Consider the following 16,031-nt stretch of genomic DNA (forward strand, 5'->3'; position numbering starts at 1 on the left):
TCTAGCATGCCTACAATTTTAGTGTGCGCTAAAAACGTGAGTGCGCCTTAGTAAAAGGGGTCCTTAATTGGCTAGGAGATGGTAGGTTGCGCAAGTCATATCTGAGGGGGGGGGGTCTTTTTCCCCCAGAAATGGTGCACGCTCAAGGTGGGACTGCCGCCGGTGGCCTCGTTGGGCTGGTGGTAGTCCTGGAAGAGCGAGTGGTAAGTCCACGTTGGGCATATTGCCATTCCGTAAAAGGGCCACAAAGTTAGGACAGCAAAAAGGCTGATGCAACTTTATACACTAAAGTTAACCAGGAACCAGTCTGAATATCGGTCAGTATACGGATAACTTCCAGGTGAGCATTGATACCCAGATTGTCAATGCCGGAAACCACGCATGCCCCATCATTGAATATCCAGGGTCAGTTCAGCTCGTAGCTGTGAGTGGCTCAGAGTCTGTTTATCACTGTAGGCAGAATATCACACAAATAAGCTTTATTCTTTGTATAAACTTTACTAAACAGTAAATAAAACTAATAAAAAATATGTCAGTAAATTGGCTTAAAAGATGTATTTATTTTACCCTATATTTGCTTAGTCCTTAAGTTTTGATGTTACTCTACATTATCAGGGTCTTTCATTTTGTTTTTGTTTTTTTGTTGTTTTGTTTTTTGTTTGTTTTTTTTGTTTTTTTGTAGACTGACATAAGTTTCAATTGCAGAAAGAAAAGTTTTGGCATTTTATGTCAAGCTTTTTTTCAAATATTTGTCTTCTTTATATCGAAGCCCGTATATTACTGGGAGACATGTTTTAAATTTCCAGGCTATCTGTCTTATTTAACTATAGTCATGAGGGACATCTCAGTCACCAATAGCTCTTGGCGTGTACTTATGATCCCTTTTCATTGTTTAATATATAAAATGCTCTGGTGTGGCCTCTATGGAAGTTGTAGTGGGAATACAATTTAATAAAGGCAAGTTTTGTTGGCACCACCATCAATTTAATTTATGTCTCTGAAACGAATAGGAGAAAGTCAAAAGATACAATGACACTGTGATCAAATTCCATGAGAGCAAATCTTAACCAATATGCCTTTCTTACCATGAATATGGGTGTGGAGTGTGGGAAGATGGTGTGGCCCTTGGGAGGCACAAAAAGGATCACTGCAACAACAATAATAGAGTAACGTCTTGAGTACTCCAGAGTCAGTGAGTTGATTTCAGAGAGAGAGAGTAGTTTTTCTCTCTCTTTCTCTTTTTTCTCTGTCTAGGGATGTAGGAGAGACATCAATACTGTATGACCTGTGTTTTACCCTTGAGAAAAAAAATCTACAGGCTAGAAGGAAAGAAAAACTAAGCTATTTCTCGTTTTGATTCATAAAATACACCCCAATATCATTCAAATTCCCAAGGACAAATCTACACCTCCTCTGAAAAGGCGAAAATGTGTACATATGTTCTGTACATGTACCTGAGTATTTTATAAAATACACACATTCATTGAAACCATAAGTCAATGAAAAAGTCAAATCTATAGGAAAACAGTATTTTAAACATGTGGATGGAAGTTCTATAAATTGGCACCTATAAAATAATAGCATTTGTGTGTGTGATTGGTTGTACAAATTGGCATTGTTCTATAAAATACATACCAAAATCACTTAGCACTTAAGTTTGAAGGAGCTGCACGCGTGGGCAGATCATGGGTGCACATGTAACTTACAGAATACTAAAAGTTACAAGCACTTCAGGGCACACTCAGATTCCATATGCCATGCCGAAATGAAATTCTCTTAAGTGTATTCTATAAAGTACACCTTAATTTAGATGTACTTTATAGAATAAGCCTAAATTTCCACACGGTTTATAGAATACATCAAGCACTGATCCGCCTGACTAAATTTAGTCATGGCCAATTACGACAAGTAAAACCTAGCTTAAATCCTGATGCCTAAATTAGGTGCAGGGTAGGTGCATTCTATAAATGTGAATTGATTTTAGGTATATGCCCATGATCCGCCCATTCCTCACCCATGGCCATGCACACTTTTCAAGTGTGTGACTTTGAATTTACATGCACCACTTTACAGAATATGCTTAGCAAGTAGTGCATGTAAATTCTAATAATGCCAATTAATGCTGATAATTGGTTGTTCTGCATTTAAATCACCTCAATAGACCTATGTGGGGACTGTATATCAAAATCATACAGTTATGTCCCAAACAATATTGTATATTCAGCAGGAAATCATTTCAAACTCATATTTAAATATATCCAGCAAATATTTCTCAGAGTTTTATAGATATACTTATAGGGATTATCAGATTTCTATGCATCACGCAGCCATCCGAACAATAATGTTCTATCATTTTTTCTTTTCAACGAAATGGCGCGGTGCAAATCCTCATAGAATCCCACTATTTTCACTCAAATATTTTAATTAGTTTCATCCATTTCCTGCTGAATATACAATATTGTTTGATAATTGGTTGTTAACATCCAATTATCAGTGCTGATTAGATTGTTGGCCAATTAGCTTATGTGAATTGTTATGAAATATGCTTTGATTTCCACACAGAAATCTCAGCATGACATATATTTATTTATTTATATTTTGCTCACACCTTTTTCAGTAGTAGCTCAAGGTGACTTACATTCAGGTACTCTGGATATTTCTCTGTCCCACGAGGGCTCACAATCTAAGTTTGTACCTGAGGCAATGGAGAGTTAAATGACTTGCCCAAGATCACAAGGAGCAGCAGTGGGATTTGAACCAGGCACCTTTGGATTGCAAGACCGGTGCTCTAACCACTAGGCCACTCCTTCACTCCTGGAATCCCGGGATTACCGCCTAATTCTATAAGAGTTGCCAAAATTTGTGTGTGCAAATTTGGGCATGTGCCCAATTTGCAATGCAATTTAATTGAATTACAAGCTAATTAGCACCAATAATTGTATTTTTAACGTGCAATTATTGGCACTAATTAGATTTAATTGACATTTACATGTGTAAATTTAGGTGCAGAATTTACACACGGTCTGAAAAAAGGATTTTCGGAAATGGGAGGGTCACGGGTATAACAGGGGTGTTCCTCATGGGTGCAAATGGCTGCATCTAAAGTTAGGGGCAATTCCCAGGTGTAAATGCTGTTCTATAAACTGCACATAATTTTAAGCGCAGTTTACAGAATAGCGCTTTTTTTCAGCACCATATATAGAATCTAGCCCTTAGGCACTAACAGCTATGACTGCCATTGACTTGGCAGTCTAACTTTAGGTTTACCAATGCCAACTTACATTCGTATTCTATAATGAGAATCTTGGTGCCCAGATGCCATTATAAAATTGGCACTAAGTGTATGGCATTAAGGGGGAGATTCTATATATGGTGCCTAAAACATTGGTGCTGAAATCAGTGCCGACTCATCATATTCTATAAGCGGCACCTAGATTTAGGCGCGGCGTATAGAATACGCTTAGTTGATACCTCAGCGCTAAAATTATGCGCATCTATTTACACCAATGAAAATGTAAACCCAGTTTAAATTCAGGCACAGATCTCCCTTATTCAAAAAACTGCATGCCCCTGATCCATCCATGCCCCTCCTATGGCCATGCCCCCTTTTTGGATCACGTGTAAATTTTACGTGCAGATCCTGGTGTCTAAAGATGTTCACCCACATTTCCATTAATGCCAATTAATACTGATGATTGATTATTAGCACCCAATTATCAGCACTAATTGACTCACTAATCAATTAAATTGCAGTGCAAATTGGGTATGTACCTATATTTGCACATGCAGTTTTGAGCCATATATATAGAATTAAGGCGTAAGTGCCACAACTGTGGTCGTGACTCCTCTTTTACTCACCTTATTTCCCGATATTCAGCTTCCAGGATGGCTCCTGTCTGTCCAGCTTCCAAGATGGCTCCTGTCTGTCTTTCCTGTGTGCTCACTTCCTGTGTGTTCCAAGCCTCTCTTTAGTGTCAGTGTGTTCCCTGCTCCTGTCCTGCAGTAGGTGACATCATCAGTGAGAGTCTTTATAAGGATGTGGTGTACTTGCATTCAGGGCCTTTGCATTGCCAAGGGCCGTCAGGTTAGTCGGTGTGCTGTTGCACGGTTTACCTAGCCATGTTCTGTGGGCTCTTGCCCTTCTGCTTTGTCATGCTCTTGTCTATGGGCTTCCAGTCCTGTTTGCCTTGTTCACTGTCTGTGGTACCTGTTTGTGGCGGCTTGTCAGCCTTCAGTCTTGGTTCTGTTCTGTTGCCTATGTGTGGAGCTCTGGTCTGTCATTCTGAGTGTCTGCAGTAGCCAGCATTGTCCCTAATTAGCTCTCTGCTGTGCAGGTGGTCTGCTCCTGTTCTACCCTGTCTGCTTTCAGCTTTCTTCCCTCTGTTTGGGACCCCTGCTTCTGCCAAGCTTGTATGTATATTCTAACCCCTGCTTCTGCCAAGCTTGTATGCATATCTTGAACCCCTGCTTCTGTCAAGCTTGTGTGAATATCCTAAACCCCTGCTTCTGCCAAGCTTGTATGTATATCCTGAACCCTGCTTCTGCCCAGCTTGTGTGTATATCCTGAGCCCTGCTTCTGCCTAGCTTGTGTGTATATCCTGAACCCTGCTTCTGCCCAGCTTGTGTGTATATCTTGAACCCTGCTTCTGCCAAACTTGTATGTACACCCGGTCTGCCTAGTCTGCCTGTGAATCCTGATCCAGTCCAGCTCCATCCTGTAAGTCCTGCAGGCTGCCCGCACCCAGGGGCTCAACCACTGGGGAACGGCGGTCAGCGCAGGTGAAACCCGGAGCTGCTCCAGTCCTGTTTGCCTCCTGTTATCCCAGTCCTGTGGTTCCAGCATTTTGTCTGCCTACAGCTGCATTTCCAGTCCTGTCATTCTGGCCAAGTCCATTCAAGATTCCAGCTCCAGCCTCGCTTGTTTGCCCAGTCCCAGCTGGGGGTCTTGCCTGCCGCTGCCGCTCCTCGGCAGTGGTCCAAGGGCTCACGTTCTAGTGACTGTTTGTTTTGAACCTGAGATCGTAACAGTAAGTGACTTGCCCAATTTCACAAGCAGCTGCAGTGAGATTGAAACAAGTTACCCTAGTTCTCAATCCACTGTACTAATCATTAGCTACTCCTTCACCCTCCCAAAAGTAACTTCTTGTGAAGGAGAAAAACACACGAACTGCATTGATAACAGAGGTGTGAGTGTCAAGTGATTACGTATGAATCATGTGAAAAAAGAGAAGATCTCCAAATACCAAGAAATGCGTTTGGATACCAAGAAAATCTAGCAGAAAGATGCAGAAATATTTCCTATCATTCTGGAAATCCACATGTTTGATTAAAAGGAATTTTCAAAAACAGCTTGATAGGTTGTCTGTACATGTTACATCTTATGACTGTAGAAGGAAGCTCTCTTTAATATGATGACAGTACAATGGGTGAGTGTTGGCAGAAATTTTGAGAGCCTGAGATCATATTCCACATACCTTGGCTCAGGAGTGAAGTTCATTACTATCATGCTTGTGGAAAACTAAAATTCATAAAATATTAACCAATTAATTACATAAGAGACAATAATATAAAGCAGAAAGACGAACCTCAGAAAAACAAACCCTTAGCCTTTTAGCTGACTTGGTTAAAGTACAGTCATTGGTCCCAAAAAAATTTGTTAATAAAGGGGCCCTTTTACCACCCCATGTAAGTGTCTATGTGCGCCCAATGTGCGCCAAAATGGAGTTACTGCCCAACTGCCGCGTGGCCCTTGCAGTAATTTCATTTTAGGTGCACTTCCGATTTTTTTTATTTTTGGGCGTGTGTAATGGACGTGTGCCAAGTGGCATTTGGTGCCCATAGGTCATTACCGCCTGGTTACTTTGTTTTACCACAAGGTCAATGGCTGGCGGTAAGGTCTGAGACCCAAAATGGACACGTGGTAATTTTGATTTTGCTGCACGTCCATTTTCGGCAAAAAAAGAGGCCTTTTTCAGAGGCATGCTAAAAAATGAATCGGTGCACGCCCAAAACCCACGCCTACACTACTGCAAGCCATTTTCAGCACGCCTTTGTAAAAGGACTTCTAAGTGACACAATTGTTCGATACTAAAAAAAAATGTTTGTCCTGGACTATGCATTGATTCTTTTGATAGTCATAAGTACATAAGTATTGCCATACTGGGAAAGACCAAAGGTCCATCAAACCCAGCATCCTGTTTCCAACAGTGGCCAATCCAGGTCACAGATACCCGGCAAGATCCCAAAAACGTACAAAACATTTTATACTGCTTATCCCAGAAATAGTGGATTTTCCCCAAGTCCATTTAATAACTGTCTATGGACTTTTCCTTTAGGAAGCCGTCCAAACCTTTTTTAAACTCCGCTAAGCTAATTGCCTTTACTACATTCTCTGGCAACGAATTCCAGAGTTTAATTAGACATTGAGTGAAGAAATATTTTCTCCGATTCGTTTAAAATTGACTACATTGTAGCTTCATTGCATGCCCCCTAGTCATAGTATTTTTGGAAAGCGTGAACAGACGCTTCACATCTACCCGTTCAACTCCACTAATTATTTTACAGACCTCTATCATATCTCCCCTCAGCCGCCTTTTCTCCAAGCTGAAGAGCCCTAGCCGCTTTAGCCTTTCCTCATAGGGAAGTCGTCCCATCCCCTTTATCATTTTCGTCGCCCTTATATCTATTCACATAATCCACAAACAGAGTTCACTTATCTGCTCTTATGCGTAGAAAAATGCCCAGCAGAGGCCTTCATTTCACCTTCCTACAAACTGAACAATAAATTTCAATGCATACGCTCTTTCAGAAGCACACGCACTCTTTCCTTATGTAAGAACAGTGCATACAAAAGCACTGTCTAAAAGAGTGAACACTATTTCAGAATGGGATGCGATATATATCTTTTACATTTCCCATGTTGTTTCAAATGAATGCCCATCTCTGCTAAGGACTCTGCATTGTAATAACTATAATTAGCACAAGTTTTAGTACCTGCAGTGTTATTATAACAAAAGAACTGCAACTTATCTTTCCAGTTTACAATTACAACATCCATCACATGTCCATAACATCTTCCATTCTCCTTTTGTTACTTTAACAAATTCAGGGGCCCTTTTCCAAAGTGCTCTGTCGCTCTCCAATCTGGCACTACTGCCGGTTCGCCGTGGGATTTGGCAGTAATCGGGCAGTGCCGCGTGCTTCCCGGTTACCGCCGGGATGGCGTGGAAGCCCCACCACCTTTTAAATCGGTGGCAGTCAGGGTTTTCCCCCAAATTTGGCTGTGTGGCAAGTGTTTACTTACCGCACAGCTGTTTCCTTTTTTCTTGGCTTTTTAACTGCTACAGTAAAAGGGGCCTTGGCATGCGGCAAATCCATGCGCCGATGCTATCATAGGACCCCTTTTAGCCCAGCTTGGTAAAAGGGGTCCTCAGTTAGTAAATCAGCTTCCATGTCATCCTGTATCTTTTTTTTTTTTATTACATGAGTAGAGAATAAGCTATGTCAGTTCACCCTGCTGCAGAGGTCACTTGATTTCCATTTCAAAATTGAAATCTCTTCTGCTCTCCCTAATTACCTATTTTAAATAAATAGCAAAATGAAGACCCATTATTCTCATTTGCTTCAAAATTAGAGGAATTAATTAAATATGGGAAAAGGGCTGATGCTTGCCAAATTATTACTTTCAGTGGATAAAAAGAATTACACAGCAGCTGAAAAATAGCAGGGTTCAGTCTAAGGGATTTTGCGAGTTTATTCCCTCAGCAGCTCAGTCTGTCTCTTGCACATGTAGGATGGGGAAACGGTCTGTACTTCTTGCTAGAAAAAGAAATCATAGTCTTTCTTAAGCTTCGTGTTTGTTTTGCTTTCATTTTGCAAAGCACTGTGGCCTTTACTAATTGGGCCAACGGGATAGGCCAAATGGTCATTATGTGATGTAGTCTACTATGACAGTATTATTATTGCAAGCCCAAGGGATAGTGGAATTAGAAAAGGTGCAGAGAAGGGAGATGAAAATGATAAAGGGGATGGGACAACTTCCCTATGAGGAAAGGCTAAAGCGGCTAGGGCTCTTCAGCTGGAGAAAAGGCGGCAGAGAGGAGATATGATAGAGGTCTATAAAATAATGAGTGGAGTTGAACGGGTACATGTGAAGCGTCTGTTTACGCTTTCCAAAAATACTAGGACTAAGGGGCATGCGATGATGCTACATTGTAGTATCGGAGAGGTCAGTATTCAGTCAGGGGCCCTTTTACAGATTAGCGATAATCCCAACGTGGGCTCACCGCGCACTGTTCCAAGACTACCACTGGCCCAATGTGGCCACCAGTATTAGTCCCGCCCCAAGCGCATGCTATTTCTGGGGGGGGAAAGAAAACCCCTGGAAATGGCTTGCTTGGTGATAACCCAGAATCAGGCGTCATCATGCATTGCCCAGTTACCGCCAGGTTAGCACAGGAGCCCTTATCACTGCATGGCCATTTTTAGGGGGGGGGATGCTTTTTACCGACTGCGGAAAAAATGGCCCTGGCGCACAGGAAAAATGACCCCTGCCACTAGCACAGGGTCCTTTTTCCTGCGGCTTGGCATAAGGACCCCTCAGCTGTTAAATGCAGAAAGCTATGTGAATTATTTATCTATATAACTATGTAGACTTCCAGCCAGGCTACGCATTAAGCCCCAAATACTGAAAATGCCAGCATAATTAAACTCTGGAATTCATTGCTGGAGAACGTGGTGAAGGTGGTTAGCTTAGCAGAGTTTAAAACGGGGCTAGACGGTTTCCTAAAGGACAAGTCCATAAATCACTACTAAATGAACTTGGGAAAAATCCACAGTTCCAGGAATAACATGTATAGAATGTTTGTACGTTTGGGAAGCTCGCCAGGTGCCCTTGGCCTGGATTGGCCGCTGTCGTGGACAGGATGCTGGGCTCGATGGACCTTTGGTCTTGTCCCAGTGTGGCATTACTTATGCACTTATAAGTACATAGGGGTCTTTTACAAAGCTGAGGGTAAGCCCAACACAGGCTTACCGCACCCAATATGGAGCTACCACTGGCACAACATGGGTGCCAGTGGTAGTTCCAGCCCTAGTGTGCAGCATTTCCCATGCTGGGGGAAATAGGGCACTATTTTCTAGCACGGCAGTTACCCAGCGGTAGTCGGGCAGCACCACGCGCTACCCGGTTACTGTCAGGTTAGCGCGGGAGCCCTTACCGCCACCTCAATGAGTGGAGTAAGTGCTCCCTGTAGCATGACCACACAGTAAGAGCAATCTTACAGCGTGGCCATGGCTATTTTCAGTCTTTTTTTTACTCGCGGCGCTAAAAAGGCAAAAACAGCCCATGCCACAGCACAGTGCCCTTTTTTTTACCGCAGCTTAGTAAAAGATCCCCATACTGACGTATACAGCCAAAATGTATTCTTAACAGCTCAAAGTGAACTTCCACATATGTTTGTTTTTGAAAAATTGTTGTATCTTATGTAAACAACCGCCGGCAAATTATTGCAGACTATTACAAAACCATCATCCTCAAACTATCCTTCCTTGATATGAGCCAAATTGCCTTAAAAATCTTTGTGGAGCAAATATACCAAAGAGACCGCGGTGCGGAGATCTTGGGAGACTGTTGGTTGAGTGTTCTTTTCTGCTTTCCAGCAGGGGACTTGTTTTAGTTTGAGGCTTGATTCCGATGCAGGGTGCAACTCAATTTGCCTTTCAGTATGGCTATTGAAAGGGCAAGGTTGTGCAAGACAGATTATTCTTAACTCTTCACTTCCCAAGTTGTAAAAGCCTGAAGTGGCCTAGTGGTTAGGGGGTGGACTCTGGTCCTGGGGAACTGGGGAACTGCGTTTGATTCCTACTTCAGGCACGGGCAGCTCCTTATGACTCTGGGCAAGTCACTTAACCCTCCATTGCCCCAGGTACAAATAAGTACCTGTATATGTAAGCCGCATTGAGCCTGCCATGAGTGGGAAAGCACGGGGTACAAATGTAACAAATATATATATATATACGCGTCAGGTTTCTTTTACATATGCACACAGCTCTGGAATTCTCTACCAAGACACCTGAAATCTACGAATAATCATCTAGAATTCCGGAAAAAAAAACCTAAAAACTCACCTGTTCAAGAAGGCATACCCCACAGTATCTGACATAAACACCGAATAATGAAATATGGCATTTTAATCAGGAAACGGACAGTTTTCAACCCCGACGCATGATCACACCCTAACATTTTGTTTGAATCACCCCAACCTATTTACCGATACTTCTTTACTGTACTTGTCACTGTAATAGTACCCCTATGCTGTATTTGTTCACACCGGAGTCTGTAACCACCTCTCCGGTATTATGTAAGCCACTTTGAGCCTACTAATAAGTGGGAAAAGGTTGGATACAAATGCAACAAATAAATAAATAAAATAAACTTGGTATCTCTGGAAAAGCATTCGGCCTAAAACAACTAAATAAATGTTTCCAAGTCTCTTGACGTAACACTTACAATGGGCCTCTTTTACAAAGCCGTGCCGCCGATTCGCGGTGCGGCAAATAAAAGGAAGCCCATTCAATTCCTGTGGGCTTCCTCTCATTTGCTGCAGCAATCACTAGCATGGCTTTGTAAAAGAAGCCCTGTAAGATGTTTCTCTATAATGGTGAGGCATCAATAGTAGTGTTAATATAAAGGAAATAAGACAACTATATATTATTGCAAGGGGGAGGGGGTTGAAAGGGAGTTGCAATTATTACTGCTGCTACAGAACAGTGAAATATATATGTTTTTTTAAATAAACCAAAAAAAAAACATCTTTTGACTGTCATGATATAGTAGGGAGATCTTCATATCTTCCTTAATGAGATTTTTATTGCTGATGTAAATTTGCCTTGAACTGAATTTTTATCTTGGGAACTCAGTGCTAGGCTATATCTTCTTGTTCCTAGTAAGCACGCAGGCCTCCACAAATTTTTAGCTGTGAAAATGGCTCCTTCTGGCACACTGAAAGCAACTGAAGCTAAGTTTAATTAGCTGCCTTCTGTAAATATGCCATTATTCTTCTAGCTCAGTGCTGCGGTTATATTTGCAAAGGAAACAGATAGCAATAATTATTTGGGTCTGTAGTTAGTCAGTATTAGTTAATGCCTGGTTGTAATTGAGAGAAAATTAAGACAAGTGTAATCCTTTTTTTAGTTCCAAAGAAATTATCTTTCAATCCACACCTGGATTTTTATCAGATGCTTTAAATATAATTAAATATAAAGTAAACTGCTGTTTCAAATATAATGTAAATTTATTACAGACACATATATAAATAGTATAAAATGGGACAGAGTGGGTCAGCTTCTGCCCAAGAACACTGGCTCATCAGGAACCACCTCTGTGTAGGTCCTGGGGGTGGGTAGGTGGTCAGAGGAAGGGTCTGAGGTGCAAAGCTGCCAAGAGGGGGGGCAGGGGGGACAAAATTCCCCGGGCCCGGCGCCACAGTCCCCTCCACCCCCGCTCCATCCACCACCAGGCCGGGCCCCCTGAATTCAAATCATAGCGCCTCACCTCGACCTTGCTCTGTGTGAAAAAACCTCAGCAGCGGCAGTCTGCAGATCGCCTCCCTTCGGGCTTTCCCTCCCTGTGTACCACCCTCGTCTGGCGTAACTTGCGCGAGGACGGGACACAGGGAGGGAAGACCCGAAGGAAGGTGATCTGCAGACTGCCGCTGCTGCGCTTCTTTCACATGGAGAGAGGTCGAGGTGAGGCGCTATGATTTGAATTCAGGGGGTCCAGCCCGGTGGTGGACGGAGGCGGGCGGTGACGACGACCTCGGGGGGGGGCAGCCTTGCCCCGGGCTCGGCCCAGTCTCTCGGCGGCCCTGCTGAGGTGCTTGGGAGGACCATTTTTGATCCAGAGGGAGGGACTTAGAGGTGGAATTTCTAATAGGGAGACTAACAACATGATCAGAGGAGTGTGGATTGGAAGTAATGATCAGGACATTATTGATTGGGGGGTTATAATTAGGGGGGTGATAACAAAGAAGACCTCAGGGGGAGAGATGTGATTGGAGGTACCCAGTAAGGTGCTATAAGAGGGCTGCTCTTGCCACACCTTGCTGACACTTGACCTGCACATGTTCCTGTGAAGGAGCACATCTAATTTCCAACATAATTGTTGTTGATGTAGACATGTAGGGGGAAATTCTATAAATGGTGCTCAGAAATGGCCACTGAAAACAAAATTGATGCAGAAAAGAGATTTTTCTAATATTATGTGACTGCAGAGATGCATGTAAGTATATTTACAAAACAAATGTGTGTACTTATATGTAACCTGCATGTGGGTGTTATGACATACATGAATATTTTATAGAATGTGTGCACTCATGTATCCCCTAATGTACCCAATCAGGTAGGTGTTATGAAGTACATGGGCATTTTATCAAAAGTGTGCACACACATATACCCCCCAATGTACCCTGCATGTAAGTGTTACAATGTACATGAGTATTTTATCAAATGTGTACACACACATATACCCCCTAATTCTAGAAAAGTCGCCAAAAATTCCTTTTTGTATCATGCCGTGGTTCTATATTATCATAAGACCGACTTCCTCCATATTAACGTTGTTACTATTCTTGTTTTATATTTGCTCTTGTATTTTTAAAAAAAATCTCAATAAAAATTACTTGAACTAAAAATTGTATGTGCAAATTTGGGCACACGACAAATGAGAGGAAACCTGTTCATTTCCTATGGGCTCCTCTCATTTGCCACGCAGGAATCGCTAGCCCAGCTTTGTAAAAGAAGCCCTAAGCTTGTACCTGAGGCAATGGAGGGTTAGGTGACTTGTCCCAAACCACAAGAGGTGTCAATGGGATTTCAGTTCTAGTTTCTCTAATTCACAGCCTGGCTGCTCTTACCACTAGGCTTTTCTTCCTTCTCCTCTACGTTTCCCTTTAAACTCTGCTTTGCAAGCCCATGGGTATGCAGGATATCATACCTGTGGGCCTGCAAGCAATGCAGCCAAACTCAAAATTACCCTCAAGAAGTAATCATTGTTCTGTATTATTTTAAATAAGATTTTCATTCAGTATTATCGTTCCTTCTCTCTCTGGATACAAAGTGCATTTTTATATCTTGACATCGGCCGCAACATTCTAGAACAGGAGAAATTGCCCCATCTGCTGGTTAATAGACAGAACTACTGCTAAATAGAAGTTGGGGCTTTTTGCACAATCTATATCTGTTTATGAATCTAAAATATTGTTCATCAATAAAGCTTAAAAGTATTTGAAACTAATAGTACAGTAAGCAAATAATGTAAAGGTGAATATTATTCTTTTTTTTATAACAACTTAATTTTACAAGTACTAAAATAACTTGCCAGAAATACAGAGAAAATAACACATAAGAATTATTTCAATCAGGTAATTCTATACTCTTCCTTAGACCACAAAATAGGGAGAGTGAAACAAGACAAGGAGATCAATTAAACAACAGTAAACAAAGAAAACGTGGTATTAACCTGATTATCCCCAGTTATTATTTATTTATTTATTTATTTCATCTGTATCCCACATTTTCCCACCTATTTGCAGGCTCAATGTGGCTTACAGAGTTTGGTTATGACATAATCATTCCATGATATCAGATACAATTGGTGATGTACAAAGATTGAGTAAGGGAAGAGAGAGGGAAGGTGTTAGGCAGGATAGAAGGTGGACTTTAATGATTGGGTGGATTGGTGAGGTAGTTGTGTAAGGTTATAGGTTCTCTTTGTAGGCCTTGTTGAAGAGATGTGTCTTCAAAGATTTGCGGAAGTTAGTTATTTCATCAATCGCTTTCAGGACTGTAGGTAATACATTCCACAACTACGTGCTCATGTAGGAAAAGGTGGTGGCGTGTATCAGCTTGTATTTCAGTCCTTTACAGCTAGGGAAGTGCAAATTGAGAAATTTGCGGGATGACCTTTTGGCAAGTCCACAAGGTTTAGCATGTAGATTGGGGTGTCTGCATGAATGATTTTGTGTACAATCGTGCAGACCTTCAACGCAATGCATTCCTTGAGTGGGAGCCAGTGAAGTTTCTGTTATGATTGGGGTCTGAACCCCTCTCAAACTTACCTCTTTCCTGGGAGTCAGCTTCTTAGCTGGCTTCTGTTTCTTTTCTCTGTCCTTTCTGAGCTGGCTCTGTCTCTCTGTGCTGGCAGCTTCCAGCAGCATGGGGTTAATTGTTTTACTTTACTACTGCACCTGTGTGTGTGTTGTCAGAGTTGCTCTAACTCTCTTTGGGTGTACTGGCTTCAAGTGTTTCATGGTTTTGCATTAGTGTGGGTTGGGCCTCTCTGGGTCAGTGTGCTTTTGCCTAGGTCTAGGGAGTGTGACATCATCAGGGAGGGCCTTGATAAGGAAGTGGTGTTGTTTCCTTCAGGGCCTTTGCAACAGTTGTGTTTGCTTTAGGTAGGGTGGGGCAGTGTGCACTTCTGACATTGTGTCTAGGGTCCCTGCTTGCTTTTGCTAAGGTCCAGGTTAGTGTTAGTGCAGTGTGCACTGGTGTCTATGTGTTTAGCTTTCCTGCTTTTCCCTTTGGTTCCCCTGCTTTTCCCTCTTGGTTTTGGAAGCATTGCTATGTGTAGGGCTTTGGAAGCTCTGTTGCTATTAGAAGTACTCCTGGGTTTGGTGTTGTTAGGAACTGTTGCAAAATAACTCTCCTCTCGTGTGTCTGGGCAAAAAACTCTTTATTTGGGAGTCAATCCCCTTCTTATATACTCTATGAATATTCATGGATATTACATGTATTATCATTACTATTGGTTACATTTTGCTTACACAACCATGATCATGCATTGCTTACAAGAACAACTCTACATGAACAGCTCGTGAACCTGCTCAGGAATGTACAAACATCACCTGCTATTCTGCTACTTTCTCAGGAAAGAACAAAAACATCACATGCTAGATTCTCAGGAATATACAAAACATCATCTGCTGCCTGTATCCAAATACATTCTATCTACATCTCCACCTTTTTTTTTTTTTTTTTTTTTTTTTTTTTAATGAAATCTCCGTGGTGTGCCAGCTGGAGATGGAGGTGGAGATGTTTGTAATAGCTTATAAACATATTGAGCAGAGTGACGTGTTGGAGCGAATGGACGAGGAAAACATAAAGAAAAAAGGTTAGGAATGCATTGTATACAACAGCAAAAAATAGTGAAAACAAAAATACCAATGACTAAATACTGGATAATAGGGCGGAGCCAGGTCCAAGGGATCCATTGCCACAATTGATCCCATACATCAGAGAGTAGGTTATTATGAATAGTAATATGAGTAGTTAAATTCCGTAGGAAAGCTAATTGTTTGTCAATGGCCTTTGAATTGTCAGATAAATTAAAACAGCACATGTCCTGAAACTCTTCGCAACCATGATGGTTAAGTAATAAAAGATAATCAATGGCTGCTCGATTTTGTAAAACTCCATGACGTAATTGCTGTTGCTCAGCATTAAGTAAACTAATAGCAGTGGAGGTTGCATTGATTGATTTAATTGCCCAACAGGCTAATTCACGAATATTTTTTGCATTTGCCGCTGCCAATGCAGGGACACCTATTAATGAAAATGCAAGTGCCAGATATTCAGTTTGACTCAGAAATTTAACATTATCATTGCAATTGGCAGCAAGGGTCATACGCTTGGATCGCATATGTGAGGAGTTAGAAAATAAAATATGTTTACTGGGAAGTACCATAGTGAGTCGACTTAGACAGCATGTAGTACCATCAGATATATTAGCTGGAATATAATTAAAGGTATACATTCCACATGACCAAAACCAGCCAGGGGGTAAATGAGTAAATTTATAAATATATGAAACATTTTCGTAGGAGCTACAATTTAACAAAGTTGGTCCAAAATTAACACAATTTGATCGGGTACAATTAACCATACGAGCACATGTCATATTGATACTAGCTATTTGATTGGTTCTCACATGCATTGCCAAAGTAGGCGGCAACAGGGTTTGTGTTCCCCAATTA

Source organism: Microcaecilia unicolor, chromosome 6 (genome assembly GCF_901765095.1).
Source record: "Microcaecilia unicolor chromosome 6, aMicUni1.1, whole genome shotgun sequence".
Lineage (NCBI taxonomy): Eukaryota > Metazoa > Chordata > Amphibia > Gymnophiona > Siphonopidae > Microcaecilia > Microcaecilia unicolor.